A 20514-nucleotide genomic window follows, 5' to 3' on the forward strand; every position below is an offset into this window, starting at 1 on the left:
GAGAGGACGCTTTACTATGTATTGCCTTTGAAGAGTGTTAATTTTATTTGTTGTGGGTTAATGATTAATTTATTGTTTGTGCTTCCAGCTTCTAGTACTTTAAAGGTGAATCATTTCAACAGTTAAAACTATTTTCTCTAATATTTCATTGTATGACAGATCTTTAACTAAAACCATATGCTTTAAAAAAAATTTAAAGCATTTTTATAAATGTGCTGAAATGCCATACACAACTAAGAGGAAAGAATTTATTAATTTTAAAAGTATGATTGTTTGGAAAAATGCCAGCAGTAGCAAAGTTGAATCATCATTTTATGAGACATTTATTAGAATTAATGTAATACTATTTAACAGAGTACCATATAAAACTGTATATGACTTGTCAAATGAGAATACATTACCGCTTTACGGTTTCTGTCTTCTCAGTGTGCTTTTGCAGGTGACTTTCAGAGACATTCATAAATTCATACTCTTCGCCTTTCCGCATTTCAGTGCCTGTTGTGTGCCAGGCACGGAGTTGGGTGCTGAGCTCCAGCACGATGCAGTTAGACAATCAGCACTGCTCTGGTGACAGGAAATGTGACAACTGGCTTTCTCAGTGGGGGGCGGGGAGGTTGAGAAAGGCCCCAATTTCTGGTGTTTGCTGACTTCTGTGCTGTTAATACTCCCCCACCAAAACCAATTTCAAGCGACAAATGTGATGTTATTGAGTGTGAACTTGAAGATAGTTCCTACGTACTATAGTTATATAGCGTTTTCACCATAATAATAGAGTAAAATGTAGTAAAATAATTAGAAAGCAATTGACTTTTTGGTATTTACTACCTTTTTAAAGTAATTGATTAATTGTACACTTACAAACCAGTTTGGAAAATTCCTTCAAGTTTAAAAGTTTCTGAGCCAACAGACACTGCACGTAATATACTGCTCAGGGACCAAATAAAAAAATAGTAGTAATATAGATTGCTGTGTATGTTGTGTATACACACATTGCTTTAGAAAGTATGGTCAGTAGAGGTCTTACTGAGCAGTTGCCATAGCAGCCTTCTGATAGAAGTGAAGGATGCAGTTATGCAACCTCCCAGGAAGAGCATTCTGAGCAGAGGGAATAGCACATGCAAGCACCCTAAGCAGTAGTGACTTGGCATGTTCCAGAGACCACAGTGACTGGGGCAGGCTAAGTGAGGAGGTCAGTTTAACAGGCAGTGGGGTCAGTAATTAATAAGGCCTTACTGTCACATAGGCCCTCGAAGGTCATTACTAGGACTTGGACTGTTTCCTGGAAGACTTCGGAAAATATTGGAAGCTTTTGAACCATGTGTTACAATATTACTCCGGGTGCTGTATGGTTCTAGAAGACAAGGGCAGAGGTATGGGAACCTGTTAGGACACGATAGCAGTAATTCATTTGACAATTGCTTGAATATGGTGTAGGGATGGAGCTGGTGGGAAGCAGGCAAATTCTGGCCGTATGTTGGTGGTAGAGTGATTGGATTTGCCAATGTGGGTGTGAGAAGATGACTCCACTGTTGAGGGGACAGCTGGATTTAAGAATCTAGGGAGAAGGCCCTGGCCGGTTGGCTCAGTGGTAGAGCGTCAGCCTGGTGTGCAGGAGTCCCGGGTTCGATTCCCAGCCAGGGCACACAGGAGAGGCGCCCATCTGCTTCTCCACCCCTCCTCCTCTCCACCCTTCCCCCTCTCCTTCCTCTCTGTCTCTCTCTTCCCCTCCCGCAGCCAAGGCTCCATTGGAGCAAAGTTGGCTCGGGCGCTGAGGATAGCTCTATGGCCTCTGCCTCAGGCACTAGAATGGCCCTAGTTGCAACAGAGCAATGCCCCAGATGGGCAGAGCATCGCCCCCTGGTGGGCATGCCGGGTAGATCCCGGTTGGGCACATGCGGGAGTCTGTCTGACTACCTCCCCATTTCCAACTTCAGAAAAATATAAAAAGAAAAAAAAAAGAATCTAGGGAGAGATTTGGTTTAAAGGTATAAACCAGAGTGTCTTCAGGATAGAGAAGGATGAGGTTACCAAGAGAATGGATAAAAGGTCAAGAGCATTCCCACACACGGTAAGAAGGTAAGTAGGAGCCCCAGCGATGTAGCCTGGGCATTAGAAGCTCATAGTATCTGGAAGGCAGGGGATGTGCATGTTTCAAGCAGGAGAGAGTGAGTGGGGAACATGAGGAGGGAATTGCCCTGTGATGCCTGAGAGATTTGTGGGCAGGCCATGGGCTCCCTCCCAGTTTTCAATCTTGAAGTGAAATGAGACCCATCCTTTCCGCAGCATGGATGCCAGCGAGGAGTCAGTAGGCAGGGATTCAGATTAAAGCCTGGTTGGATTTTGCTAGGCAGCTGTGATGAAATGAGTACGGGGTAGCAGGAGGAGTTGAGGACATATGCAAGAGGTGGTGTCAGATACATTCATAATGTACAGCCATCACCACCGTCCATCTGGAGAACTCTTTCCCTCCTATAAAACTTTAACCTCAGTACCCATACAGCACCCACCTTTTAACAAGGTTCACAGGTACCTCCTACTAGATCGTGGGTCCTTTGAGGGCAAAATTGAGTTTTGTTCATATTCAAGAAATGTAAATATTTAATAAATGTTTGTCAATTAAGTAACAGCTTCAGTGTTAAGCATAGAGCTCTAAGAGTTGACATCACTTTCGCTTTCTATGTTATATATTATTTTTCCAGCACATGATATTAATAAAATGGTGTCTTTTTTTTTTTTTTACAGAGACAGAAAGAGAGTCAGAGAGAGGGGTAGACAGGAACAGAAAGAGATGTGAAGCATCAATCATCAGTTTTTCCCTGCGAGACCTTAGTTGTTCATTGATTGCTTTCTCATATGTGCCTTGACCATGGGCCTTCAGTAGACCGAGTAACCCCTTGCTCGAGCCAGCGACCTTCAGTCCAAGCTGGTGAGCTTTTTGCTCAAACCAGATGAGCCTGTGCTCAAGCTGGCAACCTCGGGGTCTCAAACCTGGGTCCTCTGCATCCCAGTCCGATGCTCTATCCACTGTGCCACTGCCTGGTCAGGCTCCTTTCTTCTTTCTGATGGCAAGTATGTGATACGTTGGTATTCACCATATATTTGTTTCGTGTGTGTGTGTGTGTGTGTATGTGTGTGTACTGATATGCAGGTTGATTCCAAGTTAGAAAATAGATTAGGTTATTTGGGATTCACTTAGGCAACAAATTTTGCTACTACTGTATTTCCAGCATTCACAAGGTTTGGAGGTTTATTATTATTTAGAAATTTCCCCCCATAATTCCTAAAAGTACAGATTTCCGTATGGATTTTGCTAATGTGTTTGTCCTCCTTTATACTTCTCATGGTCTAGAAAAACTAGACTGCTCTCTGGTCCCCCCCCCCCCCCCCGTGTCGGCAGGATGCCACCTGCAGGCTCACCTGGATGTAGAACTTAGCCTGTGTTTGGGTTCTTCAACAGAACTCAGACAATCGAAGTTTTCTTCAGGGTTTTGTAGTGAAGTGAAAGGAGGGATGCTGCATTTCTCCAATCTCCTAGGTAACAAGTTACACCTCCACTGTTGGTCCCCTTTGGCCCTGCTGCCTTGTTTTTTCCTCTGGCCCTGCCCTGTGCTGGCCTCAGCATCTCCACTTCCTGTATGCCCCAGCATAGATGTTTTTCTTTTAAAGTACATTCCAATACCCTTTTCCTCTAGGATGCAGCAATTAGCTTAAACTAGCTCCTCTCTTCCTTATAAACTTATTTAGAATAAACTGCTTCTTCCATTCAGTGGGTCCTGGCCATGCTTAGGAATACATTTGTTGTCATCTTCTGTGATTTTTAGCCTCCATGGTAGGGAAGAACCTTGTTTCAGGTGTTTTCCAGTCAAGCTGGACCTCCACCCCAAAAGAGTGCTGCTAGCACTATCTCTAGAATATTTTGCATGTTACATAATTACAAACATGAGCACCTGGAGCAAAGGTCCAGCCATATTTGACTTTGTGCTTTGTGTATAAGGGCATTCATCAGAGAGCAGTCTAGTTTTTCTAGACCATGAGAAGTATAAAGGAGGACAAACACATTAGCAAAATCCATACGGAAATCTGTACTTTTAGGAATTATGGGGGGAAATTTCTAAATAATAATAAACCTCCAAACCTTGTGAATGCTGGAAATACAGTAGTAGCAAAATTTGTTGCCTAAGTGAATCCCAAATAACCTAATCTATTTTCTAACTTGGAATCAACCTGCATATCAAGTATGTGTATATACACACACACACACACACACACACACACACACACACTAAACAAATATATAGTGAATACCAACGTATCACATACTTGCCATCAGTTTCTTAGTGATTTGGGTATAAAAGATATTTTAGTGGTTGCCCTGTGTCATACACACATTTCTTATGTTCTGAATCTCTCTGTTTCTCAGATGTCGCATACTAATCTTATTTCATCCTGTAAGTTAATACCTCAGGCAATTATGTTGAAAAGTAGAAAGTACAATAGACATATACAGAATAGCTGATTGCTTTTTTAATTTACTTTTTAGTAGGCAAGTCATTGAAACTGAAATAAGTTAGGTATGAAATCATTGACAATGACTGCTCCAAGAGAGAATTCAGCAGAGAAAACTGATATAGGAAAATTCCTACAACGATAGTTGTCATTTGTCTTTGCCAGGTTTTATCTTTTTGCATTTCTTACCTAACATAATATAATAATGAACTCTCCTAGTGTTTGAATCTAACTTGGTATCTTGTTAATGAGGTAGAAAGAGAAAAAAAAATAAATTCCAGAAGGTGAAAGGATTAAGCAAAGAAAAAGCATAGACACAGACAATAGTGTGGGGGTTGCAGGAGGGAAGGGGTGGGGGGGGAGGCAGAGAGAGGGCAGATGGTGACGGAGGGGACTTGACCTGGGTGGTGAGCACACAGTACAGTGTACAGAGGGTGAGTTATAGAGTTGTGCACCTGAAACCTGTATAATTTTCTTAATCAATGTTACTCCAGTAAATTCAATAAAATAAATAAAAAGAAATGAAGACAAAAAATCCCACAAAAACTATAAATTGTCACAAAAAATATTTTTGTCAAAGGGAAAACCTTTCCTCTTAAACTCTCTTAGGATGTTCAGATGTAAATTAAGGAAATAATCTTAAGTGTTATTTATAAAGCTGTTGCATTTAATCCATTAATTCTATTAAAAGGAGCTCATAGTTGTAAACAAGTATTATCTCTTAACTAGGAGCTTAACCACTACAAAATTCCTTTTTATCTTCTCATTTACCCCATAAGGCATATGTGCTATAATCTATTTTTAATGTTTTGCACCATATTTATAGGATGAAATTATACATTTAAATCTATGGTATGTGTTTGAAAGCCATTTGTTAGAACTTATTGGAAAATAGTAACTTCCTTCATTAATGCATTTCCTTATTTAGGGTATTAAACACTTAGCAGTATCCTTCCTAATTCACAACTGAAAGAATAAGAAACATTACTGAAAATGACTTGTGCTTCTACAGGGGGATTCACACTTTACTGCTTGGTACTCTCTCCTATTTCAGAATTGTTGTGCTATGAAAATAAATATTTATGATTTATTAAGGCAGCAAAAACTTGTGTACTGTTAGTAGTAATTTAGTTTTTTAATTTGAGGATATGTTGGAGGAATATTCATGATAGACTTTTCCTCAGATATAGGAATAATAAATCTATTTATTTGAGAATTCATTCAGCCAAAGAAGGTGAAGTCGGGGGTAGATTAGAAAATGAATACATCCAAGTCCCTGATTTCAAGGAAGTTGAATAGAGCTGTAGAATATGCGTAATAATTCATGGCCAAGGGAAATGAGGAGTCTCAGAAAAGGGGTACAGAATTTTGTGCAAATTAATTGCAATTTGTTTCGGTATAATCAGTCAATTTATAGGTAAATGCTCTAAGAAAATTATTCTGCTGCTTCTCCCTGACTTTTATCCCTTTAGAACTGAATCAGTATTATCAAATTTGTTCTCCTTTCTCAATTTTTCTTTTTTATTACCTAAGAAATTTTACCTATTTTTAAAAAAGTATATGAAATCTCCTCCCTCAATTGTAGAAACATTTATAGCTGGCTTTTAATATTAAAATATCCTCTGCCAGGAATTCCACATGCAAGTATTTCATTGGTTTACTGCAGTGATTTTCAACTGCAAGGTTTTTCAAACACACAATACCCGACTAACAGGGCCATTGACGTCTTTTTCCTTAGGTTGTTAAATAATAATAATTAAAAAAAGACAACAGCCAATACAACAATAACCATCCAGTGTGAATGAATCAAAATTGCATCTATATATATTTTTTGTCATCTCGGGAAAAAATATTTTTTGGTGTGCCTAGAATTTTAATAATTAGTTTATGTGTGTCATGAGATGAAAAAGGTAAAAAATCGCTAACTTATTGTAAAAGATGAAGAGCGACTATGGAGGGAGGCCTTTCTGGTAGAAGAACTCTGGGTACTGACTTCCCTGTCACTGTAAAACCACCAACAGAGGAAGGACAGACAGACGCACAGCGCCACTGGCTCCAAATGCGTACTGGCACGTATTTCCAATTCATGTTTAAGTTTTTATAAGTGAAATCCACGTGTGGAGATCTTATAGAAAGTGAAGACAAAATGCAACTGGGTCAGTGGGTACTCAGTGTCCATCTTAAAGTGAAATCATATTTTCCTGAGTTTGCTAAAATCAAGAATCTTATGTCCCAGAGATTTTCATGTAACAGTCACTGTTTTCTTCTTGGAGTAGTATTCTTCCTGTATTTCTCCTCAATATTAAAGTATGACTTCTTCGTGTCAAGGACAGTGCAGTAGAGAAATCTGTTTTACTTGCACCCTAGGATAAAAGTCAAGTTATTGTTTTAAGAATAAAATAAAACATCTTCAGAAAGAGATGTTTGGGTTTTAGTATCTACCCTTGGCTTCAGAGAATTCTCTTTTTCATCGGAGAATGTTGTTTCCCCAGGCATTTGGAAATATAAACTTGTTCTTTAGCTTTTCTTTCTTCTAAATAAAAAGAAGACAAGAACAAGCAAACAGAAACAGAAAGTGAGCAGTGGCCGTCTGTCAAGAAGGGCCGGGATGGGATCTTAGCGTGAGTGGGAGATTGGCAGCCTTATGTCATTTCTGGTTCTTTCCCAGCAATTGTTTGTATAAAAAAGTTCTCCGGAGGTGCATGTTGATGTTGATGTAGTAAGATCTTGTGATGTTTACTTGTATTTTTGCATGTTGCAGCAGAAAGAAAAAAAAAAACTCATATATTAGGCAGGGTTCTCTTGGGAAACGGAACCAGGAGAGGAGAGAGGAAGAGAGAGTGTGTGTGTGTGAGAATAGAGATAGAGGTAGATTAGATAGAGTTAGAGATGGATTGGGATCGATTGATTTTAAGGAATTGACGTGTGCAATTATGGAAGCTGTCAAGTCCAAAATCTGCAGGGCAGGCATCAAGCAGGAGACCCAGGAATGGCGGATGCAGCCACTTCAGTCCGAAGGCTGCCAGAACATCCTCTTGCTTGGGGGAGGTCATTCTTGTTACATTCTGGCTTTCAAGTGATTGGCTGAGTGAGGCCCATTCACATTATGACGGACAGTCTGCTTTACTCAAAGTCCACCAAGTGAACTGTTGATCTCATCCAAAAATACCCTCACAGACGTTATCAAGAAAAATGCTTGACCAAATATCTGGGCCTCACGGCCCAGCCACATTGACACATAGTACTTACTACTTACATCATACTTACATCTGTCCTATCTATGTTTGTACAAGGTGGGGCACAAGTAGGTTTATGGTTGTTCGTGTGGAAAAGACATGCAGGTTATGATTATTACAATAGCTTTAGTAATTCTGTTTTTTCAAGTACTTACAACTGTAAGCCTACTTTCGCCACACCCTGTATAAAGAGAGAAAACAAATGTGGTGAAGGGTTTAAGTTAACCTTGGAGAGGGGTATGGCCTGTGTTTATGAGTCATTCCACTTGTCTGTAGATTTAAACATTTTCAAAGTAAAGGAGTGTGGAGGGTGAGACACCTAGGAATTGCTTATGATTCCCACAACTTTCTTTGGGATCTCGGCTTCCTGAGACTAGGGCATTTTGTGTATCCAGTTACACCTCTGCAGACCGAAGAGTTAAAGCGCCCCAGGTGTCTACCAGAAATATCAACAAAAGTCATCCCGCCTTCCTTCCCTAGGTCTCAGCGTGCCACCAAGAGTGCCTTCAGTGTGTGGCAGACAAAGGGCAACCTTGTTTCCATCTGGGAAAGGCCTGCACATCTAAGCCCTTATTCGGTCTTTTGCTTCCTTGGGCAGTAACTTGATTACTCCCTACCCCATTTTTTTTTAATTGTATGTAAAATTGCCTAGCACACTGCATAACATGCAGCAGAAGACTGCCTCCGTTTGTGGTAGCATAAACTGTAAAATTCTCTTCAGACAAAGGCGAGGCAGTGGCATGGTGCACACTGTTGGCAGATGGCTGCCATGGGCTATTTCATTTTAAAAGAGAATCAACCCTGGCCGGGTAGCTTAGTTGGTTAGAGCATCATCCTGAAACACCGCCGTTGTGGTTTGGATCCCCAGTCAGGGCACTTACAAGAATCAACCAGTGAGTGCATAAAAAAGTGGAACAACAAATTTATATTTCTCTGTCTACCTTCCTCTCTCTCTCTTAAAAAAAAAAAAAAAATTTCTTAACCAGGCAAGCCCATGGTTTCAAATCACCGACCTCAGACCTCAGTGTTCGAAGTCAGCGCTTTATTCACTGAGCCACCACAGGTCAGACAGGCAAATAAAAAAACAACAACCAAAACCCCTTTTTTTTTCATGGAAGAATCAACTTTTATTCTTTCATCAGCCTGTCTTCAGCATTCCCTCCATGATATCTCGGCTCCGGCAGGGCGTTCTGAGATCTCTGGGAGCAGCTGCTAATTTGGCATAAAATAAAAGCAGCTGAAGGAAAGGCCATTATACATGCTGAATCTGTAACGTCTGCGAATTTTATAAAATATTCATATTCCTGAGAAAGTGTTCACCTGTGTTAACAGTAGTCACATTTCGTTACTCCCACGTTCCCCAGGGCAGGCTAACTGCCTGCATGTCCCCTTCTAGCGCTCGGTCCTGGTTTTTCTGCGCAGACCACTGTCTGGCTAAGTCAACCACTAGGAGCTTTCATGGGCACCGCTGTGGATGAAGAGGGCCCTAACCCCACCCCACCCCCATTACAGCCTTTTCATCATTTTGGAGATTTTCAGCAGAGTTTTGGAAATTGTTATTAAAAAAATAATAATAGAAAGAATGGGATATGTGACAAAATAACCTGTGCAGCGCAGCCCCGTGCCCCTGCCGTACAGGGTGAGCACCCGGGAAATGGGCACAGCAGACGGGGTTCCGGTCTGCGGGGAGAGGCGCCCCAGCCACCACCGGCCTCTGGCGCGCTGTCTTCTTTACCGCCTGTAAGACCCGATTGTGTGTTCCGTGCAGAGGGATGGAGGAGGAACCTTCTTTATTACTTCTTTCTGGATCTCAAGGATACTGAGTTGAGTACAAAACTTGAAAAAAAGTTAAATGGGGGCCCAAATTTAATTAGATGGAAAATGAATGACTTTGTACTTCTCTTTTCAACATTCAGTCATTTTGAATGATTCCAATGACCCCCCTCCCCCCAAAATGCCTCGCCCTTTCCTCGGTGTTCTGAGAAAGAGGACATTTTCCATTTCATCATTTCATTGGTCACTCAAGAACTGCAAGAAATAGTACATTACATAGGAAACTAGATAGAGATTTATTTGTTCAGGAAATATTCTAAATATGAAAGCGTTATGTTATATGGAAGATAGAAGATACAACATTTGTCATTTGTGCGCAGAATGACTAGAATTTTGTGCCTTGGTGAACTCTGACCCGCCCCAGCGCTGACTGACAGCAGATGGACGAGATTGACAAACAGCACTAATAGTGCCGAATGTGTTCTCTGATGTCTCCTCTGCGACATCCATGCGCATCATTGGATACCACGGTCTCAGTTCGCCATTATTAATTTTTTTTTAATTAGCTGTGCCTTTGCTGGGAAAGACAAGACTAAATTAGCAGTAAATTTGTAGTTCTTTTATTCCAGTTCCTTAGTTTGGATAAGTAAAGCTTATCAATTCTAAAAATAGGAATAAAAATATGACACATTTCCATCCCCCCCCAGTCCTCCTCCTGCTTCATTCAGTCCCCCCCTCCCCCATCATCATCCTCCCTCATCCAGTTTCTGGGGCAGTCGCTGCTCTGCCATCTGTGTTGCTTTCTTTTGTTTGACCGTACGTTACTTTTGTGTGGTCTAGAACTTCATTTAAATGGAATCATATAGTATGTGCTTCATCTGCTCATCATCATATTTTTTAGGTTTATTCATGGTGTTATAAAATTATCCTTTTTATTGCCATGTAGTATGCCACTGTCTAAATATACCACAGTTTATCTCTTCTATTGATAGACACCTAGGCTGTTTCTAGTTTTAGGCTATCAAAAATAAAGCTTCTATGAATGTTCTGGTACACGTCTTTCTGTGGACATGTTTTCATTTTCTTAGGTAAATAACTTGGAGGGGAACTGTTGGATTGAAGGGCAGATGGGTGTTGTATTAGAAGAAACCACCAGATATTTTTCTGCAGTAATTACAGCATTTTACACTTCCACTAACACTGAGAGTTTCTTTTTCTTTACATTCTCACCAACATTTTATATTGTGTGTCTTTTTAATTCTAACCATTCTGGGATGTATAGTATGTGGCTTTTTAATAAGTAGGTGTTTTTTAGGAGTTATAACATTAGTTTGAATGCTATGCATTATTCTAATTCATACCTACGTACTTTGGTATTTTAAAAAAATTGAAAATGTAGGTTCTGTTCAGACTTGGACCAATTTTTTGTTCATTTGTTTGAGGGGAGAAATTTTACAATTATAGGTAATGGATAATAATTAGATTAAAAGATAAAGATAGCCCTGGCTGGTTGGCTCAGCAGCAGAGCATCAGCCCAGCGTGTAGAAGTCCTGGGTTTGATTTCCAGTCGGGGCGCACACAAGCAACCATCTGCTTCTCCACTCTTCCTTCTCTCTCTCTCTCTCTCTCTCTCTCTCTCTCTCTCTTTCTCTTTTCCTGTCTTTTCCTCATCCACAGCCATGGCTTGGTTGGAGCAAATTGGCTCTGAGGATGGCTCCATGGCCTTGCCTCAGATGCTAAAATAGCTCAGTTGCTGAGCAACAGAGCAGCAGCGTTAGATAGGCAGAGCATTGCCTAGTAGGGGCTTGCCAGGTAGGTCCCAGTCGGGGTGCATGTGGGAGTCTGTCTCTGACTCCTGCCTTTCACTTAATTAAGAAAAAGATAAAGATAATTAGACCGTTTTATTTTGAGTCTTCATTAAATTTAACGTGGGAAAAATTTAATGTGTTAACATGATTTTAATAGGTTTTATTTGCTAATTTACTTAATTATTGATTCATTCATTCATAAACACTTTTTATTGTCATTGTCTAACATTGCTATCCAATAGAACTTTCTGTCTTGATGAAAATTGGTCATTTGTGCTAATTACTATAGCAGGTCCTAGCAATATGTGGCTGTTGAACATGTAAAATTTGGCTAGTGCTATTGAATAATGGATTTTTAAATTTAGTTTGGTTTAATTATATCTGGTGGCTACTCTATTGGATCATGTATGTATAAATAAATTACTCAGGTGGTTTGTGGTCTTGTATTATATTGTAAAATACAAAAGGTTTTTTTTTATTTACTAGGAAGCATAAGCCTGGTGGTAAACATTGCCTTTAATGTCACTTAAAGTTTTGATATTAGGAATTTTATTTTTTTAATTATTTTTAATTTGTTTATATTGAGATAATTGATTCTTATGCAGTTGTAAGACTTAATAAAGATCCTGAATGTTTTTTATCCACTTACCCTAACCCCCCCGTTGTAACATTTTACAAAACTATAGTACAGTATCACAACAAGAAGCTCAGTATACATACAAACAAATCCCAAATTCCCAGTGTTATGAAGTTATATTTTGTGTATACTTGATCAAATGCATAGATTATTAAGCTTACTAGCCACCTATAAAAATATTTACCCCATTAGTCAGTTGTTTCTGTGCATGAAATGAAATGGGTAGTTCATTCAGACCCCTTCTATTTATGATGTTTATGTTCCATTTATGCTATAGGCACGTGTTTGTTTTTTTAATTGGTCGGGTTGTTACTGAGCAGATTAAAGTCATAAAGACAGTGAATCACTAAAAACAATCTAGTTTTCTTAAGAATGAAGTCATTTGGTTTCAATGATGATGTGATTATGAAAGGTATAATATTCTCTGTGTGAAGAAAGAAAACAAAAGATCCTAATTAGACAGTGTTCTCTTTTACTATTAAATATAATGGGATAACATAAAATATTACTTGTTTGTTTTTTCTGATCTAGAATCTTTTATAGATCTTACAGTATACCTATAAATATGGATTTTTGTGTTAATTCCCTAAAACATGGTAACATCTTCAGTGAGGCTGAAGCTCAGATAAGTAAGTTGACAGTTGAAACATTACTTTCATCCCTCAAAAATAATCTTTTAACATAATAGATGGTTGCTTAGATAAATAGTTGCAGGAGGCTGCGAATCCAGTCAGATATTTTGTGACCTTCCTAAGCTCATCCTCAATCTGCTCAGCCCTGTGTTGGTGACCCAACCAGATTCTTATTATGTTTTTAATTGTCTCATGTTAAAAATCTCTCTGCTTTAAGCCAAGTATTGACTTGAATAGAATTGAGCTATGTTTTGTGTGCTTGCTGTATTTCTGGATGAAAATGGGTTGATTCCAGAATAAAACATACAGCTTTTCTAGCTGCCGTCTGGCTGCACTGTGTGCATCCTGAGTCCGGTGGAGACGAGGGCAGACAGGGGAGGCAGGGCAGCCTCTGGGCGCATCTCCTGATGCTTCATGCCCGCGTCTCTGCTGGGCATGTGGCGAAGCGAACAAGAGTTAGTAAGGACAAGTTCTTGTCCTCGTTGAGCTTAGGGTCTACTAGAGGAGGGTCGGCGTGTCTTGGACGAATAAATACAGGGTGAGCGAGTAAGCAAGAGAGAGCCTTGGTAGTTTGCTGGCACGTGGGCATGGCCATGCGAGGTGGGCATTCTTTTTGACAGCCAAAGATGGCAGGAGGAGGCATTCTAGATGGAACAGTTGACAGGGACAACGTCCCCAAGACCAGAAACACCAGAAACGCTGTGTGCTGGGTTTCAGCAGCTGAGGGTGCACAGAGAGCCAGTGTGAGGACAGAGAGGAGCAGGCGCTGCAGCTGGAGCGGAGGTGGCAGTCCTCAATCAGGGCCCTGTGGACACTTTGCAGGGTAATACTTATTTTCATACTTACCGGTAACTGCACTTCATAGCTCATTCAGTTTTCTTTATTTTTTCCACAGATTCTCTTATATCAGCATATTTTAAATATTAATTGGGTTCCAGAAAAGGTGATCTTACAATAGATTCTATTTTAAAGAGAAACCTTGATGTGTGGAAGGTCTAAAGTCAGGTAGAATTGTCGTGACCTATCCTCTCTCTTTTATCTCTTACAGTTTTTCATCTTTGTGGATGTATTTAATAGATTTTTAACTATTTCAAGATTGTGTCAGTGTTTAAAGAACATGAGGCTGCTTATTTTCTTGTCATTTGATTAATGGTGTTACAAAGCAGCATTTTTAAATGTAATTGAGAAACTCTAAAAGGAATTCTTAGCTAGAATGAAGGTACAGGTATTATACAATTAGATTGGAATTTAGATTATCCATAGTCAGGGTGCTTGCATTAAATTCAACTAGAACACTGGATCAAGGGCTGTTTTATGAGGGAGTAAGTAATGATATATTTAAACTATTTTTAGACAGTTTAAATACTGTACTTTCAAAAATAGCAATGCATTGGTTGTCTGTATATGGAAAAAAAATAACTATGTATAAATATAATATAGATGAAATTACCTGGAATTCATTTAAAATATAAGATGGAACTACCACACAGGACTTGTCCAAATGTATGACATGTAATTGGAGGTTAATATGGAGTGATGATCCTGTCCCTGGTACTGTGTCAACCTTTAGTTCAAGATTGCGCTTGCTACCTGGGACACTTCCATTGAAATCTAGTTCTGTTTGCCTGTAGAGATGATGCTTGTGACCATCACTGATTTCGCTAGATCGGTGTTTGAAAGAGTGTGCAGGCTCCTAGGAGGACACCCAGGAGGGCCAAATCTCTCATCCGGGTGCATGGAGAGGAGGAGGGGCTCTGAGAACCAACAGCATCCTTCACGACTCTGCAGATGGGCTCAGGTCCCATGGACAGGATTTTGTTCTGATGTATGGACCAGATCCAGGGCTGCCAGCAAGCCAGGGTCACGTGAGTGTTGGTAGAGGACTTTTGTAACCGTTACGTCTGGAAAATATGAAATGATATCTAACGAGCGATCACCAGAGCAACCTCTTCCATCATTAGAGGCAGTGAGCAAATCCTGTGTCGGGGCGTGGCTCTTCCTCTCTTCCTGGCGTCTCAGATATGCTGGGTCTATAGGCCGGAGTCGAAATGGTTTACGACAGACACAGAAAGCCCCCACAGGGAACACAAACCTCTCTGAGCAAAGATCAATACCAGCTCTGATTGTAACAAAAATAAAATGTCAGCATTTTAGGTAAACATGTTGTTAAGGTGTTTTTGGGCAGTAATGGGTTGGGGGAGGAAAAGCATAGCGAAGTGAAGCCCCTCCTGTGGGAGAGCAGGTCAGTGTCTGGGAGTCCCGGAGTGTTCCCAGCATGACCTGATGATATACCCTTTTACCCAGTGGATTCTGAGACCGACTCTGGTCCCTGGACCTCCGTAACACAGTCATTTCCGTGTGGGTGCCCAAGTGAGGAATTTGATCTAATGAATGAATGGTTAAACATTAACTCAGTCGTCTTTTTTCAGAGAAGGGTTTATATTTAGTTTGTTCTACCCCATAGTCCGTATTCTAATATGGTCTATATTATAAATAATATATAATATCTATGTAATCAATGTATCTATTATGTATTATATATGTCCATATATATAATACTAGAAAGCCTGGCGGTCATATGAAATGACCACTGTTCTAGATATTATAAATTCTAATTAAAATGATTTATGCAAAGGTATCTGCTAATTCAAACTGAATTACCCAGGGCAGGCATTGATTAGTTTCTAACTTGAAGTTTAAGGACTGACAGTGTTCACATTTAATATTCATGTCACCAGAGGAATGCTCAAAAATTAAAGTTTCTCCATTTGAAACTATTTTAATCCTTTTTGCATTTCGGTCAGCATTATTCTCTCGGTTTTTTTGCATTTCTCTCCTGCCTTTGTTCAAGGGACTCATTTTGTCGAGACAGGCTTTTTTGTCTTGCATCTGAGGCAAGCCTTGTTTCTCTATGCTCATCAGTCTCATTTTGCTGAGAAAGACGCATTTGCTCTGCGACTGAAGCAAGCCTTGTCTTTCTCTGCTCAGTGGTTTCTTTTTGTCAAGAAAGCCGTTTTTGTGCAGCTTTAGCTCCTTTTCTCTCCTCTTCAGTGCTGTATTTTCTAGGAGGCATTCTTAAAAGAAATTATGTTAAGACGTAGTTTTTATGTAAAACAGATCATTGCCAATGCAAACAAATGTTCACCTTCCCCCTGACACGCTCAACTTGCGTTCAGCCTTAAATTATTTCAAAAGCAGATAATTGCCAATGCAAACAAGTGTTCACCTTCCCCCTGACCCGCTCAATTTGCGTTCAGCCATGGCAACTTCACCCCATTGGCTAGTACAGTTACGCAAGCAACCAATAAGCTATCGGCAACAAACAGACACTTAAGCCGCATATAAGAAAGATATTATGGACATATGTATGCATACACACACACATATATGTAATTTTTGTATTTGCCAGAGAAGGTAGAATTTTTCTTCATTAAAACTATAAGTTAAATAGAAAAATGCTTGCCATGAGTTTGTACATGCATGTTTTGGGTTTTTTCAAGGTCTTCTAACTGTAACATTGATTGTTATCCTGTTTCATATCCTGCATTCTTTCAAAAGCTCTAAATCAATGCCTATTTTAGTGTTCTGTTCAGCTGTTACTCAAGATCTTCTCTGTATCCTCTTTACCTATCACAGCCCTAGTGTCTAGAAGTCAGTACATATACCTTTGAGTTGCTCATATAACAGAATATTATAAAATTCTAAAAGATTGTCTAGCAAGTACTGTTTTTCTTAGACACTAACCTATCATTGTATCAACATGAGACTGGTTCCATTGTCCAGCGTCTGGCTACAGCCCTGAGCAGTCCCCAGATCTTTGAGACCTGGGGGAAACCCAGCAACTCGGCTGCTTGACTTCAAAGGACCATATTAAAATTCTCCGTTCTCTGACTCCTTCCCCTCATTCAAACCACAGTCTGAGAGAAAACTCACACCCCGGCCACTGACCGGGATGGGTTACTGAGGACTGTAATGATGATCGTTAGACAGGGACTGGTGGAACTAGTGTGATTTTGTACATAGGTCTTTCCTTTCCAACTTTATAAATCAGTATAGCAAATGTTTAAAATATTAGCATTTTCTCTTTTAGACTCCTTTTAAAAATTCATTGTATATCATAATATGGGTTTTAGCAAAATATTCACATGACATTTTATATCAGTGGTAGTCAACCTGGTCCCTACCGCCCACTAGTGGGCATTCCAGCTTTCATGGTAGGCGGTAGCAGAGCAACCAAAGTATAAATAAAAAGATAGATTTAACTACAGTAAGTTGTTTTATAAAGATTTATTCTGCCAAACCTAGCGAAAATTCAACATAAAGTACTTGGTAAGTGATTATTATTATATGCTTTAACTTGCTGTAACTCTGCTTTATAATTTTTTTTTTTTTTGTATTTTTCTGAAGCTGGAAATGGGGAGAGACAGTCAGACAGACTCCTGCATGCGTCTGACCGGGATCCACCCGGCACACCCACCAGGGGCGATGCACTGCCCCTCCAGGGCGTCGCTCTGCTGCGACCAGAGCCTCTCTAGCGCTTGGGGCAGAGGCCAAGGAGCCATCCCCAGCGCCTGGGCAAACCTTGCTCCAATGGAGCCTTGGCTGCGGGAGGGGAAGAGAGAGACAGAGAGGAAGGGGGGGTGGAGAAGCAAATGGGCACTTCTCCTATGTGCCTTGGCCGGGAATCGAACCCGGGTCCCCCGCACGCCAGGCCGACGGTCTACCGCTGAGCCAACCGGCCAGGGCCTGCTTTATAAATTTTATAAAGTAAAGTTACTTCCCTACTTTATAAATCACCATTACTGTGGAACCGGTGGGCGGTTAGAAAACTTGACTACTAACGGAGATACAAAAGTGGGCTGTAGGTATAAAAAGGTTGACTACCCCTGGTTTATACCTTCTTAAAATTTGATTATGTAAAAGCAACAGATGTTTGGTGGGCCTGAGTACATGCTAGACAGCATTTCAGTTAAGAAACCATGAGAAGTAAATTTAGTACCCAAGTAACAATTTCTTACAGGGAATATCAAAATGACAGCTGATTTACATGAATAAAGTAGTTCATCCTCTCTGTGCTGTGAATGACATCCAGACTAGTGGTAATAGAGTGTAATAAAGACCAAAAGAAGAAAATATAGAAAAATAGAAATATAATGGGAAAGTATAGTAAAGAAAGTTAAGGTTACTTTAATAGAGAAAAGTGTACTAGGAATGTAGTAATGCTTTGTAGTAATTATGCAAAGTGAAGTTGAGAATAGCCACACTACTGTCATATTTGTTCAGTAGGAAAGCCAATGTTTTATTTATTTATTTATTTTATTTATTTATTTTTTTACAGGGACAGAGAGAGTCAGAGAGAGGGATAGATAGGGGCAGACAGACAGGAACGGAAAGAGATGAGAAGCATCAATCATCAGTTTTTTCATTGCAACACCTTAGTTGCTCATCAACTGCCCCCCCCCATGTGCCCTGACCACGGGCCCTCAGCAGACTGAGCAACCCCCCCGCTCGAGCCAGCAACTCTGGGTCCAGGCTGGTGAGCTTTTTTTTTTTTTTTTCTTTTTTTTTTTTGCTCAAGCCAGATGAGCCTGCGCTCAAGTCGGGCGACCTCAGGGTCCCGAACCTGGTCCTTCCGCATCCCAGTCCAATGCTGTACCCACTGCGCCACCGCCTGGTCAGGTGAAAGCCAATGTTTTGAAAAATTTTAAGAAATTAAAGAAAAACTAAACATCACTTACAGTGAAAAGGTAAAAAAAAAAAAGGCAAGCAGAACCACTTTACTATATATAAATATAGATGAGAACTAAATAAAATGTAATGCAGACAAGAATTGGTTTTTATTGACTAATGTTCAGTAGTATACTGAAATATTGATAGTAACAGGAAAAGATAAAAATTTTGTAAAACCTCAAAAGCAAACTTAATAAAAATAATATATATAAAAATAGTATAAAAAGAAGTCCTCTAAGATTTCCTCTCCTAAAACATAAGCACAGATACATTTTTGGAAAACAGTATGTCAGAAAGTTAAATTTGGGGTATTGTCTGTATTCTTTACCTTATAGTACAGCAAATTTGAAATTCTTGACATAAAGATTCAAGTGGTGAAAACCTCTTTAGAATATTAGAAAAAAAATTCTAAGCCATAATCTACTTATAGGTTTATAATTAGCAAGGAAAATAAAATTTTGAAAAATAAAACCAAAATCAAAGATAGCAAAATTATTTTTGCCTTTAAATACTGTGGACCCTTCTTGTTAACTAACAAATATCATGAGTAGATGTCAGTCTAGAGAGCAGATTTGTTATACGTACCATTTGCAATAAAAATACTAATTTATCAGATTTTTAAGTAGACAAGTGCTAAAGGCAGGTTTGTATACTAAGTTGAGGGAAAGGAAATAAATAACAAAGATTAAAAAAAACACATTGTATTGCTCAGTAGGCATTGAGCATACTGCATATTTTTTAAAGAAATATTTATGAGCTATATCAAACATACAGAAAGTCAACAGAAGCATACAGTGCCCACTCATCATCCTTTTTCTGGCTATAAGAATTAAATGTGTCATTACAGATATCATGGCTTTTGATCTCTAACTATTTCAGTACTCATCGCTAAAGAAACATGTTTTTCTACATAATATACTATTATAGCAATACATAATAAAATAATCAATTACTGTGTACCCTGTTCATATCTAAATTTCTCTTGGTTGTCTGGAAAAAAAAAAAGCCTTTTTTTTTTTATAGTGAACTTGTTCAAACCAGGATCCAATCCAGGATCATATATCCATCTGGTTTTTTATGTGCAGTAAGTTTCTGTTAGTATGCTTATTCTGCTACCTGACCCTCATTTCTTTTTGTGTACAGGGACCTGTTACAGAATGGGACATATTTTAAATCGGCGATTTCTTCTTTTCCTCAAGCATTCTTTTAGCAGTAAAGTAATTTGTTCACACTAGAATCTCTCACAACCTTTTGTGTGCCCCAGAGCATTTGGTGGCTGCCTGGGAACCATGTGCTGAGTGGAGGGGTGAGGACAGGTTGACTAAGGGGCCACTTGTTAACGTGTATGCCACAAGCCAACCTCTTCCTGACTGTTCCTGGTAGAATTGGCAGGTCCACATGGGCAGTGTCTAGAACACTGCCTGGCACTTCAGCATGCTCAGCTAATGTTGACTGAATAAATTTATGAATCAGTTATAAGTGAACTAATAGTTACAGAGCCCCGACTTTATGCCAGCCTTTGGGCTGCTCACATGAAAAGATATTCGTGCATAATTAGTAGGTCCTTATAGGTAGGTATCATTGTCACCATTTTATCTATAAACAAACTGAGGTACAGAGAAGTTTGAATTTGCCTGAAATTATTCAAACCAAGGTTGGGGATACTCTAAAATTCATCTTACTGGCTATAGTAGAACTAGAAATAGCCGGGGCAGCCAGATTTTAATTTTAGCTCTTCTACATGCTATTTACAGTCTTGCATTTTATGGAAATCACTTTTGTTTTCTGTTCTTTATTCCTTTATGGAAAATGTAGTTAGTTAATTATGTTTTCATGGGTTGATTTTGAAGGTAAATTTGATGTGAGAAAGCAAAAGTGTTGTTGTAGAAAAAAATTCAAGCTTTATCCCAAAGTATTATCTATTGTCTACTATAATGTTGAGCGTGTCATTGGCACTTTTGAGCTTCTTGTCTGATGTTAATAATTTCTGAATGGTAGACCCTATCCATGTCATTTTGTGCGTGCTATGTTTCTGTGGGCCTATGTAACTAAAACCATTATATACTTTTCCAGGAGTTGCTATGTCTAAATAATATTTATAATACAGACCCATGGAAATGTGTGAAATATTTTATACCAAAACTTAATTGAATATAATAGCAAACTAAAATGAAAATAATAGAGTACCTGAT

General features: G+C 39.3%; 1 protein-coding gene across 5 annotated transcripts in view; it reads left to right on the forward strand.

Moving 5' to 3' along the window:
• NR3C2 (nuclear receptor subfamily 3 group C member 2) overlaps window positions 1-20514 on the forward strand; it is a 313282-nt gene that overhangs the window by 115104 nt on the left and 177664 nt on the right. The window lies entirely within an intron of this gene.

The sequence above is a fragment of the Saccopteryx bilineata genome, chromosome 1, assembly GCF_036850765.1.
Source record: "Saccopteryx bilineata isolate mSacBil1 chromosome 1, mSacBil1_pri_phased_curated, whole genome shotgun sequence".
Lineage (NCBI taxonomy): Eukaryota > Metazoa > Chordata > Mammalia > Chiroptera > Emballonuridae > Saccopteryx > Saccopteryx bilineata.